Here is a 7,500-nt window from a genome sequence, read left to right on the forward strand (position 1 = left end):
AAGTAATCATCCCACTTGTAAGGTTAAGTTGGGTCAGGTCAGGTTGGGTTAGGTTAGGAAGGTTTCAGTGTACAAGTAATGCTTCTATTTGTATGTAACTCAAAAATAGATAAATAAATAAATACTATTACGTATTGTTATTATTGTTTTAAAAGCATGAGTAGTAGTAGTAGTGGTGGTAGTAGTAGTAGTAGTAGTAGTAGTAGTAGTAGTAGTAGTAGTAGCAGTAGTAATAGTAGTAGTAAGAGTAGTAGTAGTAGTAGTAGTAGTAGTAGTAGTAGTAGTAGTAGTAGTAGTAGCTATAGATAAGAAAACAAGTAAAAAAAAACAGGAATAATAATAATAATAATAATAATAATAATAATAATAATAATAATGATGATGATGATGGTGATGATGATAATAATAAGAAAAAGAAAATATAACAATAATAATAATAATAATAATAATAAGAAGAAGAAGAAGAAGAAGAAAAAAAAAAAGAGGCGGAGGAGGAGGAGGAGGAAAAGAAAAAAAAAGAAAAATAAGAAGAGGAGAAAGAGGAGGAGGAGGAGGAGGAGGAGGAAAAGGAGGAAGAAGAGGAGGAGGAATCAGAGGAGGAAAAGGAAGCAAATGAGGAGGAGGAGGAGGAGGAGGAGGAGAATGAAGAAAAAGAAAAAAAGAAAACAGGAGGAGGAGGGAGAGAAGAATAAGGAGAAAAATAGGAGGAGGAGGAGGAGAAGAAGAAAAAGAAAGAATAGAAGGAGGAGGAGGAAAAGTAGAGAAAGAAGAAGAAGAAGAAGAAGAAGAAGAAGAAGAAGAAGAAGAAGAAGAAGAAGAAGAAGAAAAAGAAGAAGGAAAAAAATTAGTAGTATTTCAAGGGGGAAGAGAAGGAAAATATTATTATTATTATTAGTAGTAGTAGTAGTAGTAGTAGTAGTGCATTCCTGCCCCAGTAGTAGTAGTAATAGTAGCAATTTTCAATCGGTAGTTGGAGCAGGATGAGGATAAAATAATAGAAGTAGCAGAAAAGAAAGAAGAAAACATCAATAACAGAGGAGGCAGTAGAGGAGGAGGCAGTGGACACCTGCCGAAACGATAATTACTCCCAGTGAGGTGTGCAGCACTGTTCAGGGGGTGCTGTGAACTTATCATTAAACCCAGCTGTGACCTCACTGAACGTTTCCCTTTGTGTCTCACAACACAAGGGGGCAGTCACAGCCTGCCCTCTAAAGACAACTCTCTTCCTCCACACAAAACTACAAGCACCTAATAACACACACACCCTTCACTCAAAAATTTTAAAATCATGGCGACTCCTACACCAGCCTCGGAGTCCCCATCTGGGGAGGGGACCATGAATGTCCCCAGGTCGGACTGCCTTTCCGTCGACGATCCTAAGTGTCTTGACACCCCCCTCAACTTTTTCTTCATTAACTTCTGCAACATTCGCGGTCTAAGATCTAATTTTCAATCTGTAGAACACCACCTCTCCTCTTCTAAACCTCATCTTCTTTTCCTCACTGAAACTCAGGTGTCTGAGGCAACTGACAGTAGCCCCTTTTCTGTTCCCTCCTACTTTCTCTATCCTCATTTTCGATCCAAAGCTGGATGCTGCGTTTATGTGCGCAATGACTTAACCTGCTCTCGTGCCCACGCTCTTGAATCTTCCGAGTTTTCCACCATCTGGCTACGACTACAGAGTCATTCTCATACTAAATTTATCTGTGCTGTATACCTCTCTCCTAACTCCTCTGACTATAAGAAATTCTTTGACTACTTAACTTCCAAAGTGGAGCACATTCTGACCCTCTTCCCTTTTGCAGAGATCTCCATTCTTGGAGACTTCAATGTTCACCACCAGCTTTGGCTTTCCTCTCCCTTCACTGACCATCCTGGTGAACTAGCCTACAACTTTGCTATCCTCCATGACCTAGAGCAATTGGTGCAACACCCTACTCGTATTCCTGACCGTCTTGGAGATACGCCCAACATTCTTGACCTTTTCCTGACCTCTAATCCTTCTGCTTATGCTGTCACCCTTTCTTCTCCGTTGGGCTCCTCCGATCACAATCTCATATCTTTATCTTGTCCTATCACTCCAATCCCTCCTCAGGATCCCCCTAAGCGAAGGTGCCTCTGGCGTTTTGCCTCCGCTAGTTGGGGGGACCTGAGGAGGTATTTTGCTGATTTTCCTTGGAATGACTACTGCTTCCGTGTCAGAGACCCGTCTTTGTGTGCTGAGCGCATAACAGAGGTGATAGTGTCTGGCATGGAGGCGTACATTCCTCACTCTTTTTCTCGTCCTAAACCTTCTAAACCTTGGTTTAACACAGCTTGTTCTCGTGCTATACATGATAGAGAGGTGGCCCACAAAAGGTACTTAAGCCTTCCATCACCAGAATCTCATGCACTTTATATTTCTGCCCGGAACCATGCCAAGTCTGTTCTCCAACTAGCCAAAAACTCCTTCATTAACAGAAAGTGTCAAAACCTTTCAAGATCTAACTCCCCTCGTGATTTCTGGCATCTAGCCAAAAATATCTCCAATAACTTTGCTTCTTCATCTTTCCCTCCTCTATTTCAACCAGATGGCACCACTGCTATCACATCTATTTCTAAAGCTGAACTCTTTGCTCAAACCTTTGCTAAAAACTCTACCTTGGACGATTCCGGGCTTGTTCCTCCCTCTCCTCCACCCTCTGACTACTTCATGCCATCTATTAAAATTCTTCGCAATGCTGTTTTCCATGCCCTCGCTGGCCTAAACCCTCGGAAGGCTTATGGACCTGATGGGGACCCTCCTATTGTTCTCCGAAACTGTGCCTCCGTGCTTGCACCTTGCCTAGTCAAACTCTTTCAGCTCTGTCTGTCAACATCTACCTTTCCTTCTTGCTGGAAGTTTGCCTACATTCAACCTGTTCCTAAAAAGGGTGACCGTTCTAATCCCTCAAACTACCGTCCTATTGCTTTAATTTCCTGCCTATCTAAAGTTTTTGAATCTATCCTCAACAGGAAGATTCTTAAACATCTATCACTTCACAACCTTCTATCTGATCGCCAGTATGGGTTCCGTCAAGGCCGCTCTACTGGTGATCTTCTGGCTTTCCTTACTGAGTCTTGGTCATCCTCTTTTAGAGATTTTGGTGAAACTTTTGCTGTTGCCTTGGACATATCAAAAGCTTTTGATAGAGTCTGGCACAAAGCTTTTTTCTATCCTTCTCTCTGTAACTTCATCTCAAGTTTCCTTTCTGACCGTTCTATTGCTGCTGTGGTAGACGGTCACTGTTCTTCTCCTAAATCTATTAACAGTGGTGTTCCTCAGGGTTCTGTCCTGTCACCCACTCTCTTCTTATTATTCATTAATGATCTTCTAAACCAAACTTCTTGTCCTATCCACTCCTACGCTGATGATACCACCCTGCACTTTTCCACGTCTTTTCATAGACGTCCAACCCTTCAGGAGGTAAACATATCACGCAGGGAAGCCACAGAACGCCTGACTTCTGATCTTTCTAAAATTTCTGATTGGGGCAGAGCAAACTTGGTATTGTTCAATGCCTCAAAAACTCAATTCCTCCATCTATCAACTCGACACAACCTTCCAGACAACTATCCCCTCTTCTTCAATGACACTCAACTGTCCCCCTCTTCTACACTGAACATCCTCGGTCTGTCCTTTACTTATAATCTTTTTTTTTTTTTTTTTTTTTTTTTTTTTTTTATGTAGGAAGGATACTGGCCAAGGGCAAAAAAAAATCTAATAAAAAAAATGCCCACTGAAATGCCAGTCCCTAAAAGGGTCAAAGCAGTGGTCAAAAATTGGTGGATAAGTGTCTTGAAACCTCCCTCTTGAAGGAATTCAAGTCATAGGAAGGTGGAAATACAGAAGCAGGCAAGGAGTTCCAGAGTTTACCAGAGAAAGGAATGAATGATTGAGAATACTGGTTAACTCTTGCGTTAGAGAGGTGGACAGAATAGGAGTGAGAGAAAGAAGAAAGTCTTGTGCAGCGAGGCCGCGGAAGGAGGGGAGGCATGCAGTTAGCAAGATCAGAAGAGCAGTTAGCATGAAAATAGCGGTAGAAGACAGCAAGAGATGCAACATTGCGGCGGTGAGAGAGAGGCTGAAGACAGTCAGTTAGAGGAGAGGAGTTGATGAGACGAAAAGCTTTTGATTCCACCCTGTCTAGAACAGCAGTATGAGTGGAACCCCCCCAGACATGTGAAGCATACTCCATACATGGACGGATAAGGCCCTTGTACAGAGTTAGCAGCTGGGGGGGTGAGAAAAACTGGCGGAGACGTCTCAGAACACCTAACTTCATAGAAGCCGTTTTAGCTAGAGATGAGATGTGAAGTTTCCAGTTCAGATTATAAGTAAAGGACAGACCGAGGATGTTCAGTGTAGAAGAGGGGGACAGTTGAGTGTCATTGAAGAAGAGGGGATAGTTGTCTGGAAGATTGTGTCGAGTTGATAGATGGAGGAATTGAGTTTTTGAGGCATTGAACAATACCAAGTTTGCTCTGCCCCAATCAGAAATTTTAGAAAGATCAGAAGTCAGGCGTTCTGTGGCTTCCCTGAGTGATATGTTTACCTCCTGAAGGGTTGGACGTCTATGAAAAGACGTGGAAAAGTGCAGGGTGGTATCATCAGCATAGGAGTGGATAGGACAAGAAGTTTGGTTTAGTAGGTCATTAATGAATAATAAGAAGAGAGTGGGTGACAGGACAGAACCCTGAGGAACACCACTGTTAATAGATTTAGGAGAAGAACAGTGACCGTCTACCACAGCAGCAATAGAACGGTCAGAAAGGAAACTTGAGATGAAGTTACAGAGAGAAGGATAGAAACCGTAGGAGGGTAGTTTGGAAATCAAAGCTTTGTGCCAGACTCTATCAAAGGCTTTTGATATGTCCAAGGCAACAGCAAAAGTTTCACCAAAGTCTCTAAAAGAGGATGACCAAGACTCAGTAAGGAAAGCCAGAAGATCACCAGTAGAGCGCCCTTGACGGAACCCATACTGGCGATCAGATAGAAGGTTGTGAAGTGATAGATGTTTAAGAATCTTCCTGTTGAGGATAGATTCAAAAACTTTAGATAAGCAGGAAATTAAAGCAATAGGACGGTAGTTTGAGGGATTAGAGCGGTCACCCTTTTTAGGAACAGGTTGAATGTAGGCAAACTTCCAGCAAGAAGGAAAGGTAGATGTTGACAGACAGAGCTGAAAGAGTTTGACTAGGCAAGGTGCAAGCACGGAGGCACAGTTTCGGAGAACAATAGGAGGGACCCCATCAGGTCCATAAGCCTTCCGAGGGTTTAGGCCAGCGAGGGCATGGAAAACAGCATTGCGAAGAATTTTAATAGATGGCATGAAGTAGTCAGAGGGTGGAGGAGAGGGAGGAACAAGCCCAGAATCGTCCAAGGTAGAGTTTTTAGCAAAGGTTTGAGCAAAGAGTTCAGCTTTAGAAATAGATGTGATAGCAGTGGTGCCATCTGGTTGAAGTAGAGGAGGGAAAGAAGAAGAAGCAAAGTTATTGGAGATATTTTTGGCTAGATGCCAGAAATCACGAGGGGAGTTAGATCTTGAAAGGTTTTGACATTTTCTGTTAATGAAGTAGTTTTTGGCTAGTTGGAGAACAAACTTGGCATGGTTCCGGGCAGAAATATAAAGTGCATGAGATTCTGGTGAAGGAAGGCTTAAGTACCTTTTGTGGGCCACCTCTCTATCATGTATAGCACGAGAACAAGCTGTGTTAAACCAAGGTTTAGAAGGTTTAGGACGAGAAAAAGAGTGAGGAATGTACGCCTCCATGCCAGACACTATCACCTCTGTTATGCGCTCAGCACACAAAGACGGGTCTCTGACACGGAAGCAGTAGTCATTCCAAGGAAAATCAGCAAAATACCGCCTCAGGTCCCCCCAACTAGCAGAGGCAAAACGCCAGAGGCACCTTCGCTTAGGGGGATCCTGAGGAGGGATTGGAGTGATAGGACAAGATAAAGATATGAGATTGTGATCGGAGGAGCCCAACGGAGAAGAAAGGGTGACAGCATAAGCAGAAGGATTAGAGGTCAGGAAAAGGTCAAGAATGTTGGGCGTATCTCCAAGACGGTCAGGAATACGAGTAGGGTGTTGCACCAATTGCTCTAGGTCATGGAGGATAGCAAAGTTGTAGGCTAGTTCACCAGGATGGTCAGTGAAGGGAGAGGAAAGCCAAAGCTGGTGGTGAACATTGAAGTCTCCAAGAATGGAGATCTCTGCAAAAGGGAAGAGGGTCAGAATGTGCTCCACTTTGGAAGTTAAGTAGTCAAAGAATTTCTTATAGTCAGAGGAGTTAGGAGAGAGGTATACAGCACAGATAAATTTAGTATGAGAATGACTCTGTAGTCGTAGCCAGATGGTGGAAAACTCGGAAGATTCAAGAGCGTGGCACGAGAGCAGGTTAAGTCATTGCGCACATAAACGCAGCATCCAGCTTTGGATCGAAAATGAGGATAGAGAAAGTAGGAGGGAACAGAAAAGGGGCTACTGTCAGTTGCCTCAGACACCTGAGTTTCAGTGAGGAAAAGAAGATGAGGTTTAGAAGAGGAGAGGTGGTGTTCTACAGATTGAAAATTAGATCTTAGACCGCGAATGTTGCAGAAGTTAATGAAGAAAAAGTTGAGGGGGGTGTCAAGACACTTAGGGTCGTCGACGGAAAGGCAATCTGAACTGGAAACTTCACATCTCATCTCTGGCTAAAACAGCTTCTATGAAGTTAGGTGTTCTGAGACGTCTCCGCCAGTTTTTCTCACCCCCCCAGCTGCTAACTCTGTACAAGGGCCTTATCCGTCCATGTATGGAGTATGCTTCACATGTCTGGGGGGGTTCCACTCATACTGCTCTTCTAGACAGGGTGGAATCAAAAGCTTTTCGTCTCATCAACTCCTCTCCTCTAGCTGACTGTCTTCAGCCTCTCTCTCACCGCCACAATGTTGCATATCTAGCTGTCTTCTACCGCTATTTTCATGCTAACTGCTCTTCTGATCTTGCTAACTGCATGCCTCCCCTCCTTCCGCGGCCTCACTGCACAAGACTTTCTTCTTTCTCTCACCCCTATTCTGTCCACCTCTCTAACGCAAGAGTTAACCAGTATTCTCAATCATTCATCCCTTTCTCTGGTAAACTCTGGAACTCCCTGCCTGCTTCTGTATTTCCACCTTCCTATGACTTGAATTCCTTCAAGAGGGAGATTTCAAGACACTTATCCACCAATTTTTGACCACTGCTTTGACCCTTTTATGGGACTGGCATTTCAGTGGGCATTTTTTTTTTATTAGATTTTTGTTGCCCTTGGCCAGTGTCACTCCTACATAAAAAAAAAAAAAAAAAATCTCTCTCTCTTAGTGGATGCCAGCAACTTCCTGATCTATCTGTGTGTCTGTGCGTATGTCTGTGTGTCTGTCTGTCTTTCTATTTATACATTTATTTGTCTTTCTCTCTATTTTATCTATTCATTTGTTTCTCTCTCTTTGTCTGT

At 43.2% G+C, this 7,500-nt stretch overlaps 1 long non-coding RNA gene across 1 annotated transcript in view; it reads left to right on the forward strand.

Moving 5' to 3' along the window:
- LOC135098023 (uncharacterized) overlaps positions 1 to 7,500 on the forward strand; it is a 13,485-nt gene that overhangs the window by 2,861 nt on the left and 3,124 nt on the right. The window lies entirely within an intron of this gene.

Source organism: Scylla paramamosain, unplaced genomic scaffold (genome assembly GCF_035594125.1).
Source record: "Scylla paramamosain isolate STU-SP2022 unplaced genomic scaffold, ASM3559412v1 Contig41, whole genome shotgun sequence".
Lineage (NCBI taxonomy): Eukaryota > Metazoa > Arthropoda > Malacostraca > Decapoda > Portunidae > Scylla > Scylla paramamosain.